Below are 20,190 nucleotides of genomic sequence, written 5' to 3'. Positions count from 1 at the left end.
AGCGTTAAAGTTAGCCTTTTTGTAGTACCTAATATATTTGGTGTGTTTCTTTACTTTTGTAGGCGGGATGGAAATGTTAAAGTGTAAGATGTCATGGTCGCTTAGACCAGGCACGTGCGTCACTGGTGAAACCTTATCAGCATGAGTGGTCAGAATCAAGTCAAGCAACGAACTTGTAGTAGATGTGACACGTGTTGGTTTGATAACGAGCTGTGCAAGGTTAAAATCTACGCAAACGTTAAGAAATCATGTAGCCTCTGCAGATGTCGGATTAGAAAAGGGGCAGGAACGCGACCAGTCGATAGTGGGGAAATTAAAGTCTCCTAAAAGAAACATAGGTGAACCAGGAAATCGAACGGGTAGTTCGCTTAGGGTGTCATGAATTTTGTCTGCAAAATCACTATCGGGATTAGGGGGACGATAACAGACCCCTATGATTATTTTTTTGAAACCAATAGATAGGCAGCACCAGAGTAATTCCAAATTAGTAGTTACATTCAAAAGGAATAATTCAAAACTAGAGTTAATAGCAATTAAAACACCACCGCCTATTCTATCGGCGTGGTCTAGCCGATATACAGTAAATTTCTTGTTGCACTGAAAGAGCTCGCCTGTCACTATTTCGTCAGAGAGCCGGGTTTCCGTTAGTACAACAATATCAGCTCCAGTATCGTTAATTAAACTGTTCAAACTATCTCCTTTAGGAAAAACGCTCCGAATATTAGTAAAGATTACGGATGCTGTTGCCGATGGGCCTCGACCCCTCGCGTGCGCCTATTTATTTCCAGCATAGACACGTTCAGAACGCGTTGCTCCTGGGGACATGGCCACAGCATTGCTCGTTTGTCTGCCAGTATTCACTTCAATAACGGAATTTTCGTCGGCATTGAACATGCAGCACTTTCCTTCCGGAAATAGTCCTTTGTAGCTTAATTTGAAGTTAGTGTTCAAGCCTCTACCGAATTCCAAAAGTTTCTTCCGGGCGTGACGTGTGGCTTCGCAAAAGTCTTCGCTCACGCCGACGCCTGTTCCCGCGAAAGACGACCGTTTGGAAAACACCAGCTCTTTTGTCTTGAATGTGGTAAACTTCACAAGGCCAATTTTTGCCGCTGGCAAATTTCCCGATTCTATGTGAACGCTCTATACTATCAAGTAGTAAACGTATATCCAGTTTGTCTGAGGTGATGGAGATGATTGTTTCTTCGCACTGACGCGCATTCTCAGACGGGCCATCGGGTATCCCGAAGAATATAAGATTTTCTCGTCGTGACCTGTCTTCAGCATCGTCAAGTCGCCCACGAAGCGTTGCGGTTTCTCGCTGCACGCGTTTTATATTTTGACACGCGTCACTCATTCCTTGCTGCAACGTCTCAAAGCCAATAGTCTGACATTCTAGAGCTTGTAGGCGTTCATTAATATCAGTGATGCTAAGTGTGATGGACTGCTGTGAAAGTTTAAGCTCTTATATCGCCTGTGACATACTGGATTGGTTTGTTTCAATGCGAATACAACGCGCGTTTGTTTCTTTTACAGTTTTAACCAATTCGGCCATAACGTTATCATCGGGACCAGGGTTTTGCTCTATGTCGCCACTCAACAACAAGAGTAATTTGCAAAAAGAACCGTACACTGCTTCTGGGCATGGTAGCACAATTATAAAGCGGTCTTCAGACCTGAAACATTTAGTAGGCAGCATAGAAAAATGACCGACCTGCGCAAATAGGAAGATATGGTATGAGACTGTCATCCTGCTTGTGTTTCCATGCCCACTGGTGACGACACGGGAGATGTCGGCTTTTATGCTTGGCGATATCTGTGTTGACGTCACTCTGCCTAGGTGGCGGTGCTGGCAGTGTCCGGAAAAGGCGTCAGGCGCGTTTCAAGTGGCAAAGCCAAGATGCTCACGGATAGGTGGGTGCGATTGCACCCCGTTGACGCGCCTGGAAACTGTGTTCGTCGAATAAATGCTGCTGAAGACACCGACGGGGGCTGCAGGATTCCTACCGCAATCGGTGAATATCGCCAGAAACTGCACAAATAGGAAGATACGGTATGAGACTGTCATCCTGCTTGTGTTTCCATGCCCACTCGGAGATTGGAGATCGCAGGGAGAGGCCTTGTCCTGCAGTGGACATGAATAGGCTGATGATGATGGTGAGTTTTGAGTAACCAACTTTACGTGCCTTTACCAGCCATGCTAAGCCGTGTTAGGCCTACGAGCCATAATATCCACAGTCGAATTCGGAATCGACGGCTTCTAATGAATCAATCTTCGTAACACACGGCTAGTTGAGAGAAAGCAATAACAGCGGTCACTTCTCCTAGCTTGCGAACTTCACGCGTTACCACGAATCGAAACCAGTTTGGTGCTAGTATACAGTGTCTAGAATAAGTATTCTAGGCACTGTAGTGATAGGTTATAGTCGTCGCTTCGATGAGTGCCGCCATGTTCATTTACACGTGGTTTAAACGCAGTTTGCGTCTCGCGCATGCGCAGTGGCTTCGACGCTATTTCTTTGGGGCCCCAATACGTTTGGGGCCCCTATTCTAAAACCCTAATAAGCTATACGCTATGGGTTGTTTAGCGTTCTGCGCATACGCAGTAACGACCCGCTATATTTTAGCGTACGCTAAACTGAAACTAGAGAATTTTAGAATAAGGGCCCCAAGCTAGAGTGTACCAAACTATGGTCGAGTGGGCCAAACGGCGCTCTCTCACTGAGGCGCCGCTTGTGGAAAAATCTTGTGAGGGCACTGCGAGCGAACTGGAAGGGGTGGAGACGCGCTTCGCGGCATATTCAATATATTCAGCCCTGAGACCGGTTGCGCGCGTACGCCCTTATAATAGTACTTTAAGTAATCTCCGTGGCTTGTCTGGCGATCTCCTTCAACGCGCCAGCAGGCAAAATGAAGTACAAACACATAGTCTAATCGGATGGTATTTACTATTCAGATCGTATTCGACTTCAGAATTCACTATTAAAAAATATTGAATAGCCGTTTGCGTTCGAATGTAAGGAGTAACAACACTTTTGAAGCCTGAAGGTGAGGGGCCGATGCAAGTGAGGACTCTTAGTCCGAATGAATGTGCTGCTGGAGAGTCGTGGCTGTTGCGCCGAGGCGCACCAGTTCCTGAAAGAATTAACGCACGGGTGCTAATCGGTTCTGGTTAACAAGTTCCTAGCTGTCATTCAATATAAGCACCCCGTTTTGGGACAGCCTGTAAATCTGCAAACTTGATTCAGGCAAGGAAAACATTTTTTTGACAGTCTGACCATGTCTGCAAGACTGTAACCCATTAAAACTGGGTGCCCAATGTAGTACCACATTTATCTTCAACGAACACGGCAGATCTACAAGTATGTTTACGTGTATGTGAGGCATGCCCTTCCCTTAAATGCTTCAATATTGTTCTTATGATAGTGCACCGGATAACTGAAAGCAACCGTTTATATTGCGGAAGCTGCCTAGTTGAGCGGACGTACAGTCGGCAACTGCATTACATTGAAGGTGTGAAATATAAGAAAAGCGTAGCATGTTTGCTCAGTAGTCAGACTCGAGAATAATTTCTTTCGTTTACACCCTAAAAAAAACAGAAGGACGCAGCTACCTTCTTCTTCTTTTTTTGTTCTTCTTTAATTGAACAAATTCTAGCGTTTTGCGTCTGGCGATATGTTTATGAGGCACCCTGTTCAGTTCTCACCACCTGGGGTTCTTTAACTTGCACCTGAACAGAATTACGAATCGAATTCCGCGACCTGGTTTCGACCCGTGAGCTCACGTTTAGCACCGCAACGCCATATCCATTTAACAGCGAAAGTGTTAAGAGCTACTTTCCCCACTATCGTGTCCGCGTGCAGAAAAAAAAATCCCGAAGATAGTACAACGCCAGGCCGACCTACGGCGGAGGCGACGCAGGCGTTAAGCACTCCCCATACGTGGGTCGATACCGAAGATAGTACAATACTGGGCCGACCCGCGGCGAAGGTGCAGTTCGCCATTAAAGGGAAGCTGAAACACTTTTCGAAAAAAAAACGAGTTCCCTGCGGCAGTCTACAATTTTGAGTCCACTGAACACGAATATCTCTTTTAAAAAGGGCGGAAACAAACGCAAGCGGCTGTTTTTTGCAAGAAAACGCGCACCAGCGCCTCAGGGCATCGCGCGAACGCCGCTGTTGCCCGTGATTGGTCGGGACCGCTTTGACGTCATTCACGGGGATCACACCACACACCCTCATCACACCACACACCCTCATCGGATTTAGACCCGGTCTATCAACTCAAGACACCATGATTTTAATCAAGCACCAAATCATTGATGACCCCATTAGAAACGCCAAGGCCATTCTTGGGTTGGATCTAGAGAAAGCGTTCGATAACCTCTCTCACCAATACATTGTGGACACCATTTCCGAACTCAACCTCGGAGCTAGGTTCCACTCGTACGTCAAGTCATTCTTGGATAACAGGACGGCTACGCTCCGATTTGCCGACCTCTCCACGGAGACACTCTCGCTGGGGAGCAGGGGCACCCCCCAAGGCTCGGTCATCTCCCCTATGCTTTTCAACCTTGCCATGGCGGGACTTGCCGAGAAACTAGGGCAGATCCATGGGCTCGAGCATACCATATACGCAGATGACATCACCATGTGGGTGTCCAAAGGAACCCCGGGCATGGTGCAGGACATCTTGCAAGAAGCAGTGAACGCCATAGAAGAATTTCTCATTCCCACAGGACTCAGATGCTCGCCTACCAAGTCGGAGCTGCTCGTACGCAGACCCACGCAGAAAGGCCGCAGGCCATACTCGTCAGACTTCGACTATAATCAAGAAATTATCGTACGAACCACTTCGGGACACGCCATACCGTGCGTCGACAAAATCAGAGTCCTGGGTATGATCGTAGAGACTAAAGACGTCAATGCCTCTACGGTTCAGAAGCTCATCACCAAAACCAACAACGCTATTGGACTCATCAGAAGAATTGCCAATAGACACAGGGGCCTCAAGGAACATAACCTCATCAAACTCATACACGCGTTCGTCACCTGTCACTTCGCATACGTTGCGGCAATGCTCAATTGGACACGATCCGAAAGAGACAGACTGAATGCCCAAATCAGAAAGGTCACCAAGCAAGCCCTCGGCATTCCAACCAGCACCAGCAACGAGAAGCTGGGGCACCTGGGCATGCACAACACCCTGGAAGAAATTGCCGAAGCCCAGCAGCGCGCCCAGCTTGCTAGGCTTTCGACGACGCCTCCGGGGCGCACGATCCTAGAGAAGCTAGGCTTTGCACAAGGACACATAGAAAAAGACTTTGCGGACCTCCCACGGGACATACGCGCCAGGATCACGGTCCGCCCTATACCCAGAAACGTACACCCCGAAAACAACAGGGGCAGACGAGAAGCGAGAGGACAATTCCTTCTTAACCAAGCCTTGGCGAACCGTGAACGCTCAGCTTTTGTGGACGCGGCGGCATACACGGGAAACAAAGCTTTCGCAGTGGCGGTTGTGGACGGCCGCGGATCCACAAGATATGCAGCCACGGTAATTGCAAGGAAGCCTGAACAGGCCGAACAGGTTGCGATCGCTGTTGCGCTCACCGACGACAATCTTTCCCATATCTACAGCGACTCCATAGCCGCTATCAGAGCTTTCCAGAAGGGCACGGTCTGCGCACAGGCTCTGAAAATTGTTTCAAAGAAAGAGATTAAGAAACACTTCATATACTGGTTCCCGGCACACTTAGGACCAAAGCTCGGCGACGTCCCCAACCTTAACGAGGCGGCACACGAGGCTGCGCGCGCGCTTACAGACCGCGCGGCTTCACCCGACCACTCGGAGAATAAGGACGCGCCCACTACATACAACGAAGTCACTAAACACTACTACCTACAACGCAGACAATATAGCACGCCACACCGCACGCTCACTCGAGCTCAAGCAGTTACACTCAGAATGCTACAAACAGACACATACCCCACTCAAAACAGATTACACCATTACATGCCTGAGCTCTACGACAAGTCTTATTGCACCAATTGCAATACATCCCTTAACGTTTATCATTTACTCTGGCCGTGCTCGCAAGCTCACGTAAACTACGAACAGGACAAGCGCAAGTTTGAAGAGGCAATCCGGAGCGAAGAACTCGCTCCCCAATTCTGGGCCGTCCAGCAGGTCCACGACGCCGCCAGGAAACTCAACCTCCCGGTTCCGTCGTGGGAGACGCCCACTCCATGAGAGCCCGCAGCTCTCGTGGCCTGCAGGACCTGAATAAAGTCGATTTCCTTCCTTCCTTCCCATAGAGAAAGAAATTTCCATAGAGTTACTATACTGACTCTAGAGGACAAGCTACCCATAGGGCCCATGCATTGAAATCGGGAACCGCAAGAGCGCCGCCATGTTGCTACGCGCCGAGGTTGCCAGCTCCTGAGACGCTTGCTAGACTTGGTGACAGTAGTCAGTTTTAATCCGGCAACCGTAGCAGCGTAGCAGCATGGCGTCTCGCTTGTGGTGTCGTGACGTGTGCGTGCAGCCGTGTGTTTGGGCTTTATAAGTTGGTTCTTTATTCTATGTTGCGGGACGGTGTGGGTGTGGTCCATGTTGGCCGTACAGGTGGCAGTTATGCAACCGAGGGATCATCCTGTTGAAGTTTCCGGCGGTATGCGGTTTTCAGCGGTCACGCCTGTTGCAGAAGTGTCACTCGACGAGGTTACGAGCTTGAAGCTGTGGTCAGATTCCTCGTTGGCGTTCCGTAATTCTCTTCGCACGGACGCGGTATGTTGCAAAAGCCGCTTTCGCGATCTATCTTCGCGACGATAGATCGTTTTTTTATGATTATAAGTACTGATCCAGCTGTAGGGCACATGTAACCGACAAACGGAAGTCTCAGGAGAGCACCCGAGATTATAATAAAGCAGGCGGCGCAGGAACTCCAGGGCACCCAAGGGACAGTGGGGCAATGTGTGCCAGGGAGTGTTCGCACGGACAGCTCCCCTGGCACGCGCAGCAGTGCCTCGCAAGGTCGAGATACTTTAAAGGCACCTGGGCCCATGATCTTTCTTTTGCCTCGGTGCAGTGAGCACGATTAACGAGAATAATATGGAGAGCATCCGCTGCAGTCGCGAATGCGTCATGGCAAATGTAGCTCGCGTCGCCTGGCGTGTGTAGTAAATCAGAGTTGGTTGTATGAACTTTATGCATGATACGCTTTGTTACGGTACCTTAACGGAATGGGTCTAGAGGACGGTGTTGGTACATTTTTTCGTACCGCCCTAATCCTATACCCCCCACTACAAACACACACACATACCCCCCCCCCCCTTTTTTTTTATGTATACATACAATTCCTTGCCATGACGGATCATAGCCTCCTTTACTTTTGAACAATAGAGGAGGCTATGGACGGATTGAACAGTTCAAGTTGTCAACTTGTCAATAACTGTCATAGGAATTGCTGTAATAAACACAATTCCACGATCGGATTGTTTACTCTCATTTTTTGTTGTAACACTGAGGACTACATAGAACTTTATTTTGTATATGTGAGAGAAGCATGTGGATATCACGAGCTTAAGCCAATGTGCGATATACACAGACAAAGCAGCTGCTACAACATGAACTGCATTGAGGGCCACACAACACATACGTAATTAAAGGTGCAAAATATAGGAAGAAGCTTCAAAATACGCTCTGTAGCACTGCAAAGTATAACATATATTGTATGTGTACAATAAATGTTCAAAAAAACAATGCATCAATGTCCCATTTGCCTTCAAGTTTATTATCAAGTTCAAGTTTACTGAAGTTTATTATGAGCATATGTACAACAGGAATCTACTGACACACCCGCAGTCAAGGTGGCTGTTCGAGGTGTGCTGGCTGCCTCAGTGTAAGAAAAAGAAATTGGGTGAATGTCGACACCAGTGCCACTGCTTCTTGCCTCTGACCTGCACGTGCCTCCACGGCATCTTTGTGCACAAGTGTGCTGGCATGGCGAGGCGTAGGAGTCATCCGAGAGAAAGAGTATCGTTTACATGGAGAAGTGGCTGTTCACATTGCCTGTCGCTTTCCCTCAAATGTTTCCTTGGCGACTAGGGTGACACACCCGCAGTCAAAGTGGCTGTTCGAGGTGTGCTGGCCGCCTAAAAGAAAAAAAATTAGATGAATGTCGATACCAGTGCTATTGCTTCTTGCCTCTTACCTCCATTTGCCTCCACGGCCTATTGGCTTGCGGAGTAAGTATGAGGGAGCTGCTGTGGCTAGGCGTAGTCATTGTCTAAGCAAAAAGAAAAGGCCATTCAAATGGGGAATTATGGAAATAAATGCAGTTGTTATGTCTGCTTCTTGCACTCCTTCTTGCCTAAAAGTTTTCAAACATAGTGTCCAGTACACACCAGCACTCTGACTGCTTCTGCTTTTTACCTGCAGGTGTTGCTGCGAGATCCTTAGTATGGCTGCGTGCAGCATTGTAACACTTGGTGGAGGCATTTGAAGTGGTAGCCAAAAATATAAAGAATCATCCTTGTCTGCATAAATGCTTTCAATTTCTAAATGCAGTGGTAACTATCACTATTAGTTCAAGGCCCCCACATCCATGCGGCAAGTGCCATAGCTCGAAACTCAATTTTTCCTTTAGTGTTTCACAAGGCGTCTGATATGTCCACATTAGATGTGATGTGTTTGTTTCTATTTATCCCAGTGTGGAGAGAGCATCATGAAATTGTTTTTTATTTTTGCGTGTCTTGTTTTTTGGTTTATTTCTGAATTTGTCAAGCAGCAGTCTCATGATGCTAAAGTGACTTATGTAATGGCAATCAGCTTTTGTTTTGCAGAAAAACAACGCATTTCCTGACCCTTTGTTTGACATCCCCTCACTCGCATAATTTTGCAGATTATTCTACCTATATTGACATGCTTGACCTCCACTAAAGAGTCTTGCATTTTCGAATACGACTCTTTCCTTAATATCATTCGACACTTCTCATAATTTCTGTACCTTGAGCTTCTGATACTCTGCATTCACCATTTTTGCTTGTTTCTGACTAGAAATGTCTTCTTTAATTTAGAGCTTATATTTTACCTTTGGAACACACGGAAGGGCTTGTCATTGCATATCTGCATAAAAGGGAAACATGTTTCATTAAACATTTGCAAAATCCAATTAATAATATTTGGGGTTTTACGTGCCAAAACCACTTTCTGATTATGAGGCACGCCGTAGTGGAGGACTCCGGAAATTTTGACCACCTGGGGTTCTTTAACGTGCACCTAAATCTAAGCACACGGGTGTTTTCGCATTTCGCCCCCATCGAAATGCGGCCGCCGTGGCCGGGATTCGATCCCGCGACCTCGTGCTCAGCAGCCCAACACCATAGCCACTGAGCAACCGCGGCGGGTCAAAATCCAATTGAAGATTGATGAATGCAGCTTGCAGTGTGATATGACAGAATGAGCCATAAAAGTAACTCATCTCACTTGGTAAATTAAAGCACATATTAGTGTGATGTACAAGGTACGTTACACTAACGTGGTGGGTTCTCTTGCTTATACAGCAAAATAATCGGTGCGCGAGAAAAAACATTATCTTTGCATACCCCTTGTACACACTGATTTAAGGAAAATGAGCTGGAGCTGTCCACATGATCACTTATTTTACCTGCGAGTATACTCAACAAAAGTGTGTCCCAGCTGCTTAGTGGTATTTCAGATTATGTCAGTATTGCATATGGTGCCTGTTGTCTCAAATAATTAATTTTGAAAATGCTCGCAGGGATCTGATGTGCATATCTGCAGTTTATGGATACATGTAAAATACTCAGCATCAAGTGCAAGTGAACGGTCCCACAAACCCGGAGTCGATCATGCAAATAGATTCGCTGCACAAATTTGTGACCAGAAAAATATTCCACATGAAATGGCATGCAAGGAAGTGTTGAAAACATTGCACAGTTAATAAAACGCCTACGCTATTAATATGTGGGTTGATGCACTCGCTATGCAAAACGGAGGTGAGGCGTGCAGACAGGACACAAGAGTAGAGTATTTACAAGCAAACAACACGAGCGCTGCCCATTTCTCTACTCTTATGTCCTGTCTGCACGCCTCACCTCTGTTTTGCATAATGAATCCTTACCAACTAGCTCAGCTTTCTGTCGTTCTAAGTCTCGATGCACTCGATTTCGTCCGCATTAGGCACTCGCCTCTTGATTACTTCGTGGCACAGAAATACTCGGCATCAGGCTGTTTTTCTGCTGTGGCCTTTCTAGAAGCATGATTGTTCAAAGTGCAACAATTAAACAGATTCTTTGAGTTGCTTGCGGCTCCGCCAGTACAATTCCGGTGCGCTGGTCCGCCTGTCCAGCAATTTCCTACTGAAGGGAAACCTGCAAATAAAAACACCGCTCCGCATGTAGAAAAATGCTCTACTGTGACGCTTCTCAAACGATTGTGATGCACCACAAGAGCTGCCTACTCGCGTGATATTCTCAACAAGGAGATACATTCGTTTACTTACATGTGAAGTTATATGCCAGAGCACTTCGGGGATTCGGTGGCACATAAGGGACGAGTTTGCCATTGCGTCCGATGTCGACGCGCGATCGCATGTCAAACCTAAACTGTACGAAACTACTGCGCATCCAAAAAACAGATTCGAAACCGAAATTCGCGTCATCCTTTATTGCATGAATGCGTACATCGTGATATACATAAGTCATGGACTTAGCGATCGCTTTCTGTAAACCGAATATTAACGTACCACCTTCATAAAGCCATCAGGTATGCGTTTTTAGATGACAAAGCATAAGGTGACCTGTACTTGCTTTCAGCTCTTTCAATAGTAATTGCGCTGGCCACATTGACCAGTAGCAACAGAGCGGCGCCCTAGAGGTTCCCACTTTTCCGGCCCAGCTTTTCCTCTAGAGTCGTTCTACTAACTCTATGGAAATTTTAACAAGAGCGGACACTCCCATAGAGCCCAGCGGCCGAATTGACTGTAGCACACCAAGCGGATGTTATTGACTCCTTCCGGTTTCGGTTTTGGGCGCGCGCGTTTTGAAGACCAGTTGGTACACGCCGCGCCGGCTCCGCTGCTCGGCGCGGCATTCATTTTTTTTCCGCTTCTGCTGAACCTCGCGTGGCCTTGGCGTGGAATCGTTTCATTATTAAGTAGAAATGATTGCGATTGACCTTTACAAGACTGCGCCGAATATGTCAGATGCAATTTCATAAAGAAAACGAAAGACGTCTTCTGAAATGATGAAATGTTTATTTTTCTCTATATAAATGCTCGTTCCGGGCTTCTGCATTCATCCAAAGTTGTGGCACCAGGTAAGCAGCAGTCATTGCCATACGATGCTCCACCGGATGTCATCAGCTGAAAGTAAATTACAAGCATGCATCATTTCGGTATATTGACCTAACAGGAGTATTGCGTGTAGTGGCGAAACGTGCGTAAGTGGTCAATGAGCGGCATTACAGATAAATTCTTTTACGTACATTTCGCAGCGAAGACTCCTCCCAAACAATGCCATAAAATTTGAACATACGATTTTCAAGTACCCCTCCTTTCCCAGGCATTATTTCCTGCACTTTAAGTGCACAAATACACGGGTGTCTGCGCGTTTCCAAAACAACTTGGCCTCAGTCGACACAATGGTACGTCAAGTACACAAAGGTGGCTACAACACACGCTCGCACAATGCCTTCTAATTGCACTCAAGTCAGACTCGTGGGTGCAAAGCCTGTTTTCAGTCGCTCAGAATACCTAAATGTCATGTTTTTGAGCTCCGTGTTATCTTTTACGCGTCCTGCCGGCGCTTGCAACACTCCCGTGTTATCACTCTCGGCAATCGCTCGTCGCGTTTTCGAGAAGCTTGAGTACCGAAATAAGGTATATGTTGTTGCAGGGCTATAGAATGCGTCACAATCTTGTCCCACTAAAATTCAGTACACGCAAAACTAACTCACTATGGTCGGCTTGCTTTCTTGCTAACAGCTTCACAGCCCCAGGCGCGGCGAGCAAGCCTCAAGATATTCCAAAAAGTTACCAAATAAATTACAATACTTCTTCGGGCCAGAGAATGCGTCACGAACTTCTACCAGTAAGATTCAGTACACGCGAAACTAACTGCGGCACACAGCCGAGCTGCTTTTCGCTAACTGCGCCACTACGCCGAGCGCGGCCACTGTGCTTGAAAAGTACCCAAAAAGTAGTGAAATTAGTTACAATAATGTCTTGGGTCAGAGAAAGCGCCAAAACTTGTCCCGGTAAGATTCAGCACACGCGAAACTGCGTCACACGGCCAAGGTGCTTTACGTCAGAAAGCCAGGTGCGGCGAGCGTGCCCAAAAACTACCGAAATAGGTTATAATTATGCTTGGGCTCATAGAAAGCGTCGCAACATCTCCCAGTACGAGTAATTAACTCATATTAACTAGGCTTAGACTGCGGAGCTGTTTTTCGATAACTGCGTCACTATATAGGTTCAGTTTTGTGCAGTAAGCCTAAATGTGCTTGAAGTGCGTCGCAGACTGTCAAACAAAATTCCTCACCGTGCTGTAGTCCAATAGTGCAGCTGTGCCGTGTCGAAATGCAGACGGAACACAAGAGAACGCCGGGAGCCCAAAAAACGGGCTACATCCAAAAGAGACGGGTCGCCGAGCACGCGAGCTTCGCATGCGCCGCCGGCCTCGCTCACTCCTGCGGCTTGTCTGGCGCATGACGTATATGCACGCGCGTCTGGCGTGCCGCTAGCTTGTTGCTAGACAACGCAACAAAAAGTTGCAAAGTTCATTTACACGCAAAACTTTTTCACTTTTAGTGGGAAGGAATAAAAAAAAAAATAGAACGTTGTCTAGAAGTTTATTTCGCATTCTTTTTTTCTGATGCTCGCGTCAACTAACGGATGGTGTTGAAACTAGGCGTGACGTGTTTCCTGTTGCCAGTTTTTGAAGAGTGTCCCGTCATGTTGAATTTCTTTTTGTTGATCGCCGGTCGGCGCCGCCGTTTCAGGGCGTAGCACGCTGTTCTGTTCTGGCTTCATAGCTGGGTTGTAAGCATTATGGAACGTTCTCGCTGTCTTGGAGTGCTTGTATTTTCGCCGTACATGTTCGAAGCGACAGCCGATGCAGAAAACGATGGCGGCAACGGGGGCAACGACGATGTTCAGTGTGCCAACAGCGAGAGCGATGTGTGCACCTTCTCGCGTGTTGGAAATCTTAGCTGGTACGTATGTCTTTTCATGTAGCTGCACGTTCAAATGACGGGAGAAAAAACGAGCCAAAGTGTCACTGGGAACTTGCTGCTGGAAGAATGCCGAAGCACTAACATCTCATTAGATTGTAAACACGGGTGCAATTCCGCGATGTCATGCACCTTGCCGCTGCTTGTCTAAAGTTCCGTGGTTTTTAATTTTGCGTGTTGATACACGATCGCGAACATAAGTGCCGCGTTTGGCTACTTCAAACTGTTCAACATTATCTGCCTGTGTCACACTGGCTGCTTCAAACTCTTCGATTGGTGATGGTAGTGGAACAGGCTCCCCCGCAGGGGCGTCTGCGTCAGCAGGCGTTTGGTGTGTTGCGACACCACGGACCCGAGCACACGAGGGTTGGACCCTCCCGCGTGTAGCCGTGCGCGGCTTAGCCGTGTCCGGGGAAAAGGGGATCCTGGGGGTTGAGCCAATGCCGGGTGTTTGGACCTTTACGGCCCCTCGGCGGCGGCAACACACCCCTTTGGCCTCGGCTTCACGTAGACGGCACCCCCGGACTGACCCACCCGGGGGAAATCGGTAGTTGCCTTTTCCTGTCTCTCTCTTCCTCTAATCTTCGTCTTTCTGTCACTTTTTATCTTTCCTGTCTTCTCCTAGCTTCCACTTACTTCCAATTTTTCCAGGCAGCAAGGGTTAACCTTGTGTGAATAGCCAACCTAGGTTATTTCGTATTTGGTTATAGTGGTAACGTACTGCTGGCGTTTGCAGGCCGTGTTTTACGGATCCTGCAGCGTCCCCTTGTAGGACTCCACGGTGGGTGGCTGGCGTTACTGCCGAAATTACAATCTCTTATGGCTTCTTCTTTCCCCCCATTACCTGATCGCTCCCTCAAGAGGGGGCGCACCGATGATGTCTTTGAATTTTTTGCCCGCCAAAAAGAAACTTTTCCTCGTTTCCATGTAGTGCATTCTGAAACACCAGGCAAACCCGTGCGAACAATCTCTCCATTCCTCGTGTCCAAGTCTCTTACCCAAGTATTTGGTACAGGATATAAAGCATCCAGGATGGCAAGCGGCGATCTCCTCTTGGAGCTCCGCAACCAGAAACAATATGAAAATCTACCCAATCTAGTTTCATTTGGTGACGCCAAAGTAACAGTAACTCCTCATCGTACTATGAATACCACCCGTGGCGTAGTCTCCGATGATGATTTATTGGAGCTGACTGAGGCTGAGCTCTTGGAGGGCTTCAGCGAACAGAATGTCATAAATGTCAGAAGAATTAAGATGAGGCGAGACGGAAAAGAAATTGCGACCAAACACCTAATACTCACCTTCAACTCCAGTGTCCTGCCCGAGTCAATCGAGGCCGGGTACATCAAGCTTCGTATAAGACCGTATGTGCCGAATCCCTTGAGATGTTTCAAATGCCAACATTTTGGCCACAGCTCGCAGAGCTGCCGAGGCCGCCAAACATGCGCCAAATGCAGTGCCCTTGAACACGCCACTGAAGCATGTAAGAACTCTCTACACTGTGTAAACTGTGACGGGGACCACGCCGCGTACTCGCGGTCGTGCCCCTCCTGGAAGAAGGAAAAAGAAATTGTGACTATAAAAGTAAAAGAGAATATATCGTTCAAAGAGGCACGAAGGCGGGTAGCATACCTGCCAAAGAAAACCTTTGCCGATGTGGCGCGTCAGGGGGCAGCGTCACAACGGCCTCCGGCGGCTGTCCGACCCACAGTCAGTGAGTCGGCAGTCACGCCATCTGCCCCCACGGTGGGTGCAGCTAGCGCTGCTCCGCCAACCGAGCAGACGGAGCCATCGACCCCGAAGGTGGGCGCAGCCGAGGCTGCCCCAACCTCCGAGGCCCCCTCCAGCGCTGGCAACGGCCAGCACAGCCAAATCCCTCAGGGAGCCCCATCGACCTCCGGGCTGGTGGGCGCAGGGGTCTTGCCCTCCAAGGCGGGACTCCCCCTGAAAACCTCTCGCTCGCAAGAGCACGTGTCCGGAGCCTCACAAGAGGCAATGGACACTACACCTGTCCCCAAGGCGCACCAAACGCCTAAGGAGCGTCGAGAATCGCTCGAACGCTTCAGAAAGAACAAAACACCTATTACAGGGCCTCGAAAGGGCTCTGTAATATAAGGCATCCACTCCGTTTCCGTAAACACAGTACCAATTTACCTTAAACATGGATACACAAATCATTCAATGGAACATCAGAGGTCTCCTTAGAAACCTTGATGATTTGCAAGAACTCATCCACAAACATAATCCAAAAGTGCTGTGTTTACAGGAAACACACTTAAAATATAAACACACAAACTTTCTCAGTACGTATGTTACGTTTCGCAAAGATCGCGATGATGCCGTCGCATCATCGGGTGGTGTTGCGATTCTTACTCATAGAAGTATTGCGTGTCAACCTTTACAGCTACAAACGCCCCTTGAAGCAGTGGCGGTTCGCGTTGTCCTACTAAACAAACTCATCATCATTTGTTCCCTTTACATACCCCCGCATTACCAACTGAACAAACATGAATTTCACTCCTTGATCGATCAATTGCCAGAACCTTATGCTGTTCTTGGCGATTTCAATGCGCACAGCTCCCTGTGGGGCGACTCTCGTATTGATGCGCGAGGTCGCCTTGTTGAACAGTTCCTTTTTTCTTCTGGAGCGTGCCTTCTCAATAAGAAAGAACCCACATATTACTCTCTTGCAAACCGATCCTTTTCGCCATTAGATCTTAGTATAGTCTCCCCGTCTGTACTGCCTGAACTTGAATGCGAAGTTACCGACAACCCTTACGGTAGCGACCACTTCCCTATACTGCTAAGATCATATAAAGAAAACGAATATCCACCATACGCTCCTAGGTGGAAGATTGAGACAGCTGATTGGGAGAAATTTCGATCTCTAACTAGTATCTCATGGGCTGACCTGTATTCGTTAGGAATTGACGCTGCAGTCGAGTTTTTTACAGCATTCATAATAGATGTCGCATTTAAATGCATATCAGAAGTAATAGGCTTGGCCTGCAAACGGCGTGTCCCATGGTGGAACGACGATTGTAGGATCGCTCGTAAGAAACAGAACAGGGCGTGGGGGTTGCTACGCGCTTCTCCCACTGCAGAGAATCTAGTCAACTTTAAAAAAGTAAAATCCGAAGGCAGGCGAACCCGCCGACAGGCCAGACGAGAAAGTTGGCAGAAATTTCTATCGAGTATTAACTCGTTCAGAGATGAGGCGAAAGCCTGGAACAGGGTCAATAGGATAAGAGGGCGACAAGCACATGCACTCCCTTTGGTAAACACAGAAGGCGATACCCTACAAGATCAGGCAGACTCACTTGGGGAATATTTTGAGAGCGTGTCAAGTGCAACAAATTATACACAATGCTTTCTCAAATACAAACAAACAGAAGAACGTAAGCCATTAACAAGAAAAGGTCGAGAGAATGAGCCTTACAACCGTCCTTTTAGTATTGCTGAATTGAGAGCTGCCTTGAGCGCATGCAAGAGCTCCGCACCAGGATCGGATCGAATCATGTATGAAATGCTCAAAAATTTACACACGGATACGCAAGTTACACTACTCGCACTTTTCAACACCATCTGGGATGCAGGGTACCTTCCAATCGCGTGGAAGGAAGCCATTGTGGTCCCTGTTTTGAAACAAGGAAAAGACCCTTCCTCAGTGGCAAGTTACCGCCCAATAGCCCTCACAAGTTGCATTTGTAAGGTGTTTGAAAAAATGATAAATCGGCGACTCATCTTTTTCCTTGAACAGAGCAAAATGCTTGATCCTTATCAGTGCGGCTTCCGACAAGGGCGCTCAACAACTGACCATCTTGTACGTGTAGAAGCAAATATCCGGGACGCATTTGTACACAAGCAGTTTTTCTTATCCATATTCCTCGACATGGAGAAGGCCTATGACACAACGTGGCGCTACGGCATCTTAAGAGACTTGTCAGAAATGGGCATTCATGACAATATGCTAAACATAATAAAAAACTACTTGTCCAATCGTACATTCCGGGTAAAAGTCGGCAATGTACTGTCACGTCCTTTCATACAAGAAACTGGTGTACCCCAGGGAGGCGTGCTTAGCTGCACGCTCTTTATCGTGAAGATGAACACGCTTCGTGCTTCACTACCACCCGCCATCTTTTACTCTGTTTACGTGGACGACATTCAAATAGCTTTCAAATCTTGTAACCTCACAGTCTGCGAGAGACAGGTACAGCATGGCCTGAACAAAGTGTCAATGTGGGCAGACAGGAATGGATTTAAGATCAATCATAACAAAAGCTCTTGTGTTCTTTTTACAAGAAAGAGAGGACTTATCCCAGATCCTTGCATAGAACTGTATGGACAACAGATACCTGTTAACAAAGAACACAAATTTCTAGGTGTCATACTTGACTACAGACTCACTTTCGTCCCCCACATTAAAAATCTTAAAGAAAAATGTCTAAAAACAATGAACATAATCAAACTTCTATCCCAGACTACATGGGGTAGTGACAGGAAGTGCTTAATGAATCTCTATAAAAGCCTGATTCGATCGCGACTAGACTATGGCGCCGTTATTTATCACTCTGCCGCCCCGAGCGCGCTAAAGATGCTAGATCCTGTTCACCATCTAGGTATCCGGTTAGCCACTGGCGCTTTCAGAACGAGCCCGATTCAAAGCTTATACGCGGAATCAAATGAATGGTCCCTCCATCTACAGAACACTTATATCAGCCTTACATATTTCCTTAAAATACAATCCAATCATCAACATCCATGTTTTAACACTGTTAACGATATGACCTGCACTACACTTTTCCATAATCGCCCCTCTGTAAGAAAGCCTTTCTCGCTTCGAGTGAGGGAGCTTAGTGAAGAAATGCACGTTCCACTCCTCGAGCTTCGCCTAATGCATCTAGCCAAGCTGCTACCTCCTTGGGAGTGGCAGCTCATACAATGTGATATATCTTTCGTGAAAGTCACAAAGCATGCTCCAGAGATTGAAATCAAGATGCATTTCCGGGAACTCCAGCACAAATACTCCTGCACAGAGTTCTACACAGACGCATCAAAGTCACACGACGGGGTATCCTATGCAGCCGTCGGTCCATCCTTTTCGGAATCCGACGTACTGCACCCGGAAACTAGTATCTTTACGGCTGAGGCCTACGCACTGCTCTCGGCCGTAAAGCATATAAACAAATCACAACTCCCGAAATCAGTTATATATACGGACTCCCTCAGTGTTGTGAAGGCCTTGATGTCTTTCTGTAATCACAAAAATCCAGTATTTATTGAACTCTACTCCGCACTGTGCAAAGCATATATATCTAACCAACATGTGATCATATGCTGGGTGCCTGGACATAGGGGCATAGAGGGAAACGTTCTAGCCGACCAGATGGCCACATCAATCTCATCGCATGCAGTTAACTCTACTGCTTTGGTCCCTGTCACAGACCTGAAGGCTTTCTTAAGAAGGAAACTACGAAACCACTGGCAACGCATGTGGGACGAAGAAATAAATAATAAACTGCATGTAATAAAGCCACAATTAGGTTTCTGGCCTCCTGTAACAAAATCCCGCCGGACAGATGTCCTATTCTGCCGTCTAAGAATGGGACACACTTTTGGCACACATAACTTCTTACTCACGGGAAACGAGCCTCCAACCTGTGGTAGATGCGGGGAGAGGCTGACCGTCCTCCACGTCCTACTGGAGTGTCGGGAAGCCGAACCCGAAAGAAAAAAACATTTTCTCTTAGCATACAGGCACCACATCCCCCTTCATCCTGTTATGTTACTTGGTCCAGAACCACTCTTTGACACCAACGCCGTCTTAGGTTTTTTGAAAGATGTTGTGTTGCATGTTATTAGCCCCACACGTTCGTAGCGCCTCCTCTCTTCAGAGGATGCCGCTGCGATAATCATTTTGAATAAGCACATGCCTTTAGGCCCTTGTGGTTCAAGGGCTCTGGCGAGGCTGTAGTGCTGTAAGCAATTTAACGTCTCGCATATTTTAAACAATGCATCATTCTTTTACGATGGATTTTAATCTTCACAGTCTTCGTCATTAATCATCGCCATAATTTTATAGCACGTAGATTTTACGCACTTTACAGCGACTATGTTTAGGCCACTTTACAGCCAAGTCACATCTTCCATAATACATCGTTAACACTACCATTTGTCATGGCGCTCTTTGGCCAAACCTGGCCCTTGCGCCACAAAACACCACACATCATCATCAACAGGCTCATCATGGGCTCGGTTCTCAAGGTGCTCTGCTAGAACCTGAAAGAGTGCAAGGCATAGATTTCATGAATTTCAGCATATCATGCATATCAGCAAACGTGACAACAGTTGGATTACTTACAGTAATTGAAATACTTTTTCAGTAATTTATGTAATGAATTAGTCGTCTAGTGATTTAGTAATGTGAATTATTTGGTGCCTGTAATTTCATGGCTAAAGTAATTAATTGCGTTAAAGGGGTGGAGACATCAAAATTTTCGTTGCTGCGTTTGTTGATTCAAACGTTGCGTCATGCTTCAGGGAGCACGATACACACAGCGGGATTCATATATATCCGATAAATAATTTAATAATAGCATTATTATACCGAGCGATTTCGGTTTCGGTTTCTGGGCTCCGGGAGATGCTATGACGTCACAGAGGAGGAAACGCAACATGGCTTGGTCACGTGAGCCACAAAAAATAGTGACGTAAAACTATGCTGCGTCGTCTGCTCGCGCATACGCGTGCTCTGCCAGCAGAGGTAAACAACTGGCGATTCGAAGTGCATGTCGCGATTATTATAACTATCGCGGAGAGCGACAACAAAGGTAAGAAAATATTGCGGCTTGTGAGAGTCGGTGATTCATTCCGAAGCGCCGTAAGCTTTAGCTTTGAAGTGAACCGGAAAAGGCCTAGCGACGATATCGGCGG

At 47.1% G+C, this 20,190-nt stretch overlaps 1 long non-coding RNA gene across 1 annotated transcript; it reads right to left on the bottom strand.

Moving 5' to 3' along the window:
* Positions 1-7,701: 7,701 nt before the first annotated feature.
* Positions 7,702-10,920, bottom strand: LOC142563520 (uncharacterized). The gene is made up of 3 exons (XR_012824324.1): positions 10,145-10,920; positions 8,213-8,287; positions 7,702-8,153 (listed from the first exon to the last, which is right to left on the bottom strand). It is a non-coding gene; the product is annotated as an uncharacterized LOC142563520 (long non-coding RNA).
* Positions 10,921-20,190: the final 9,270 nt, after the last annotated feature.

The sequence above is a fragment of the Dermacentor variabilis genome, chromosome 11 (genome assembly GCF_050947875.1).
Source record: "Dermacentor variabilis isolate Ectoservices chromosome 11, ASM5094787v1, whole genome shotgun sequence".
Classification (NCBI taxonomy): Eukaryota; Metazoa; Arthropoda; class Arachnida; order Ixodida; family Ixodidae; genus Dermacentor; species Dermacentor variabilis.
Note: the sequence above shows the minus strand (reverse complement) of the source record. Positions and strands in the feature narration are given on the sequence as shown.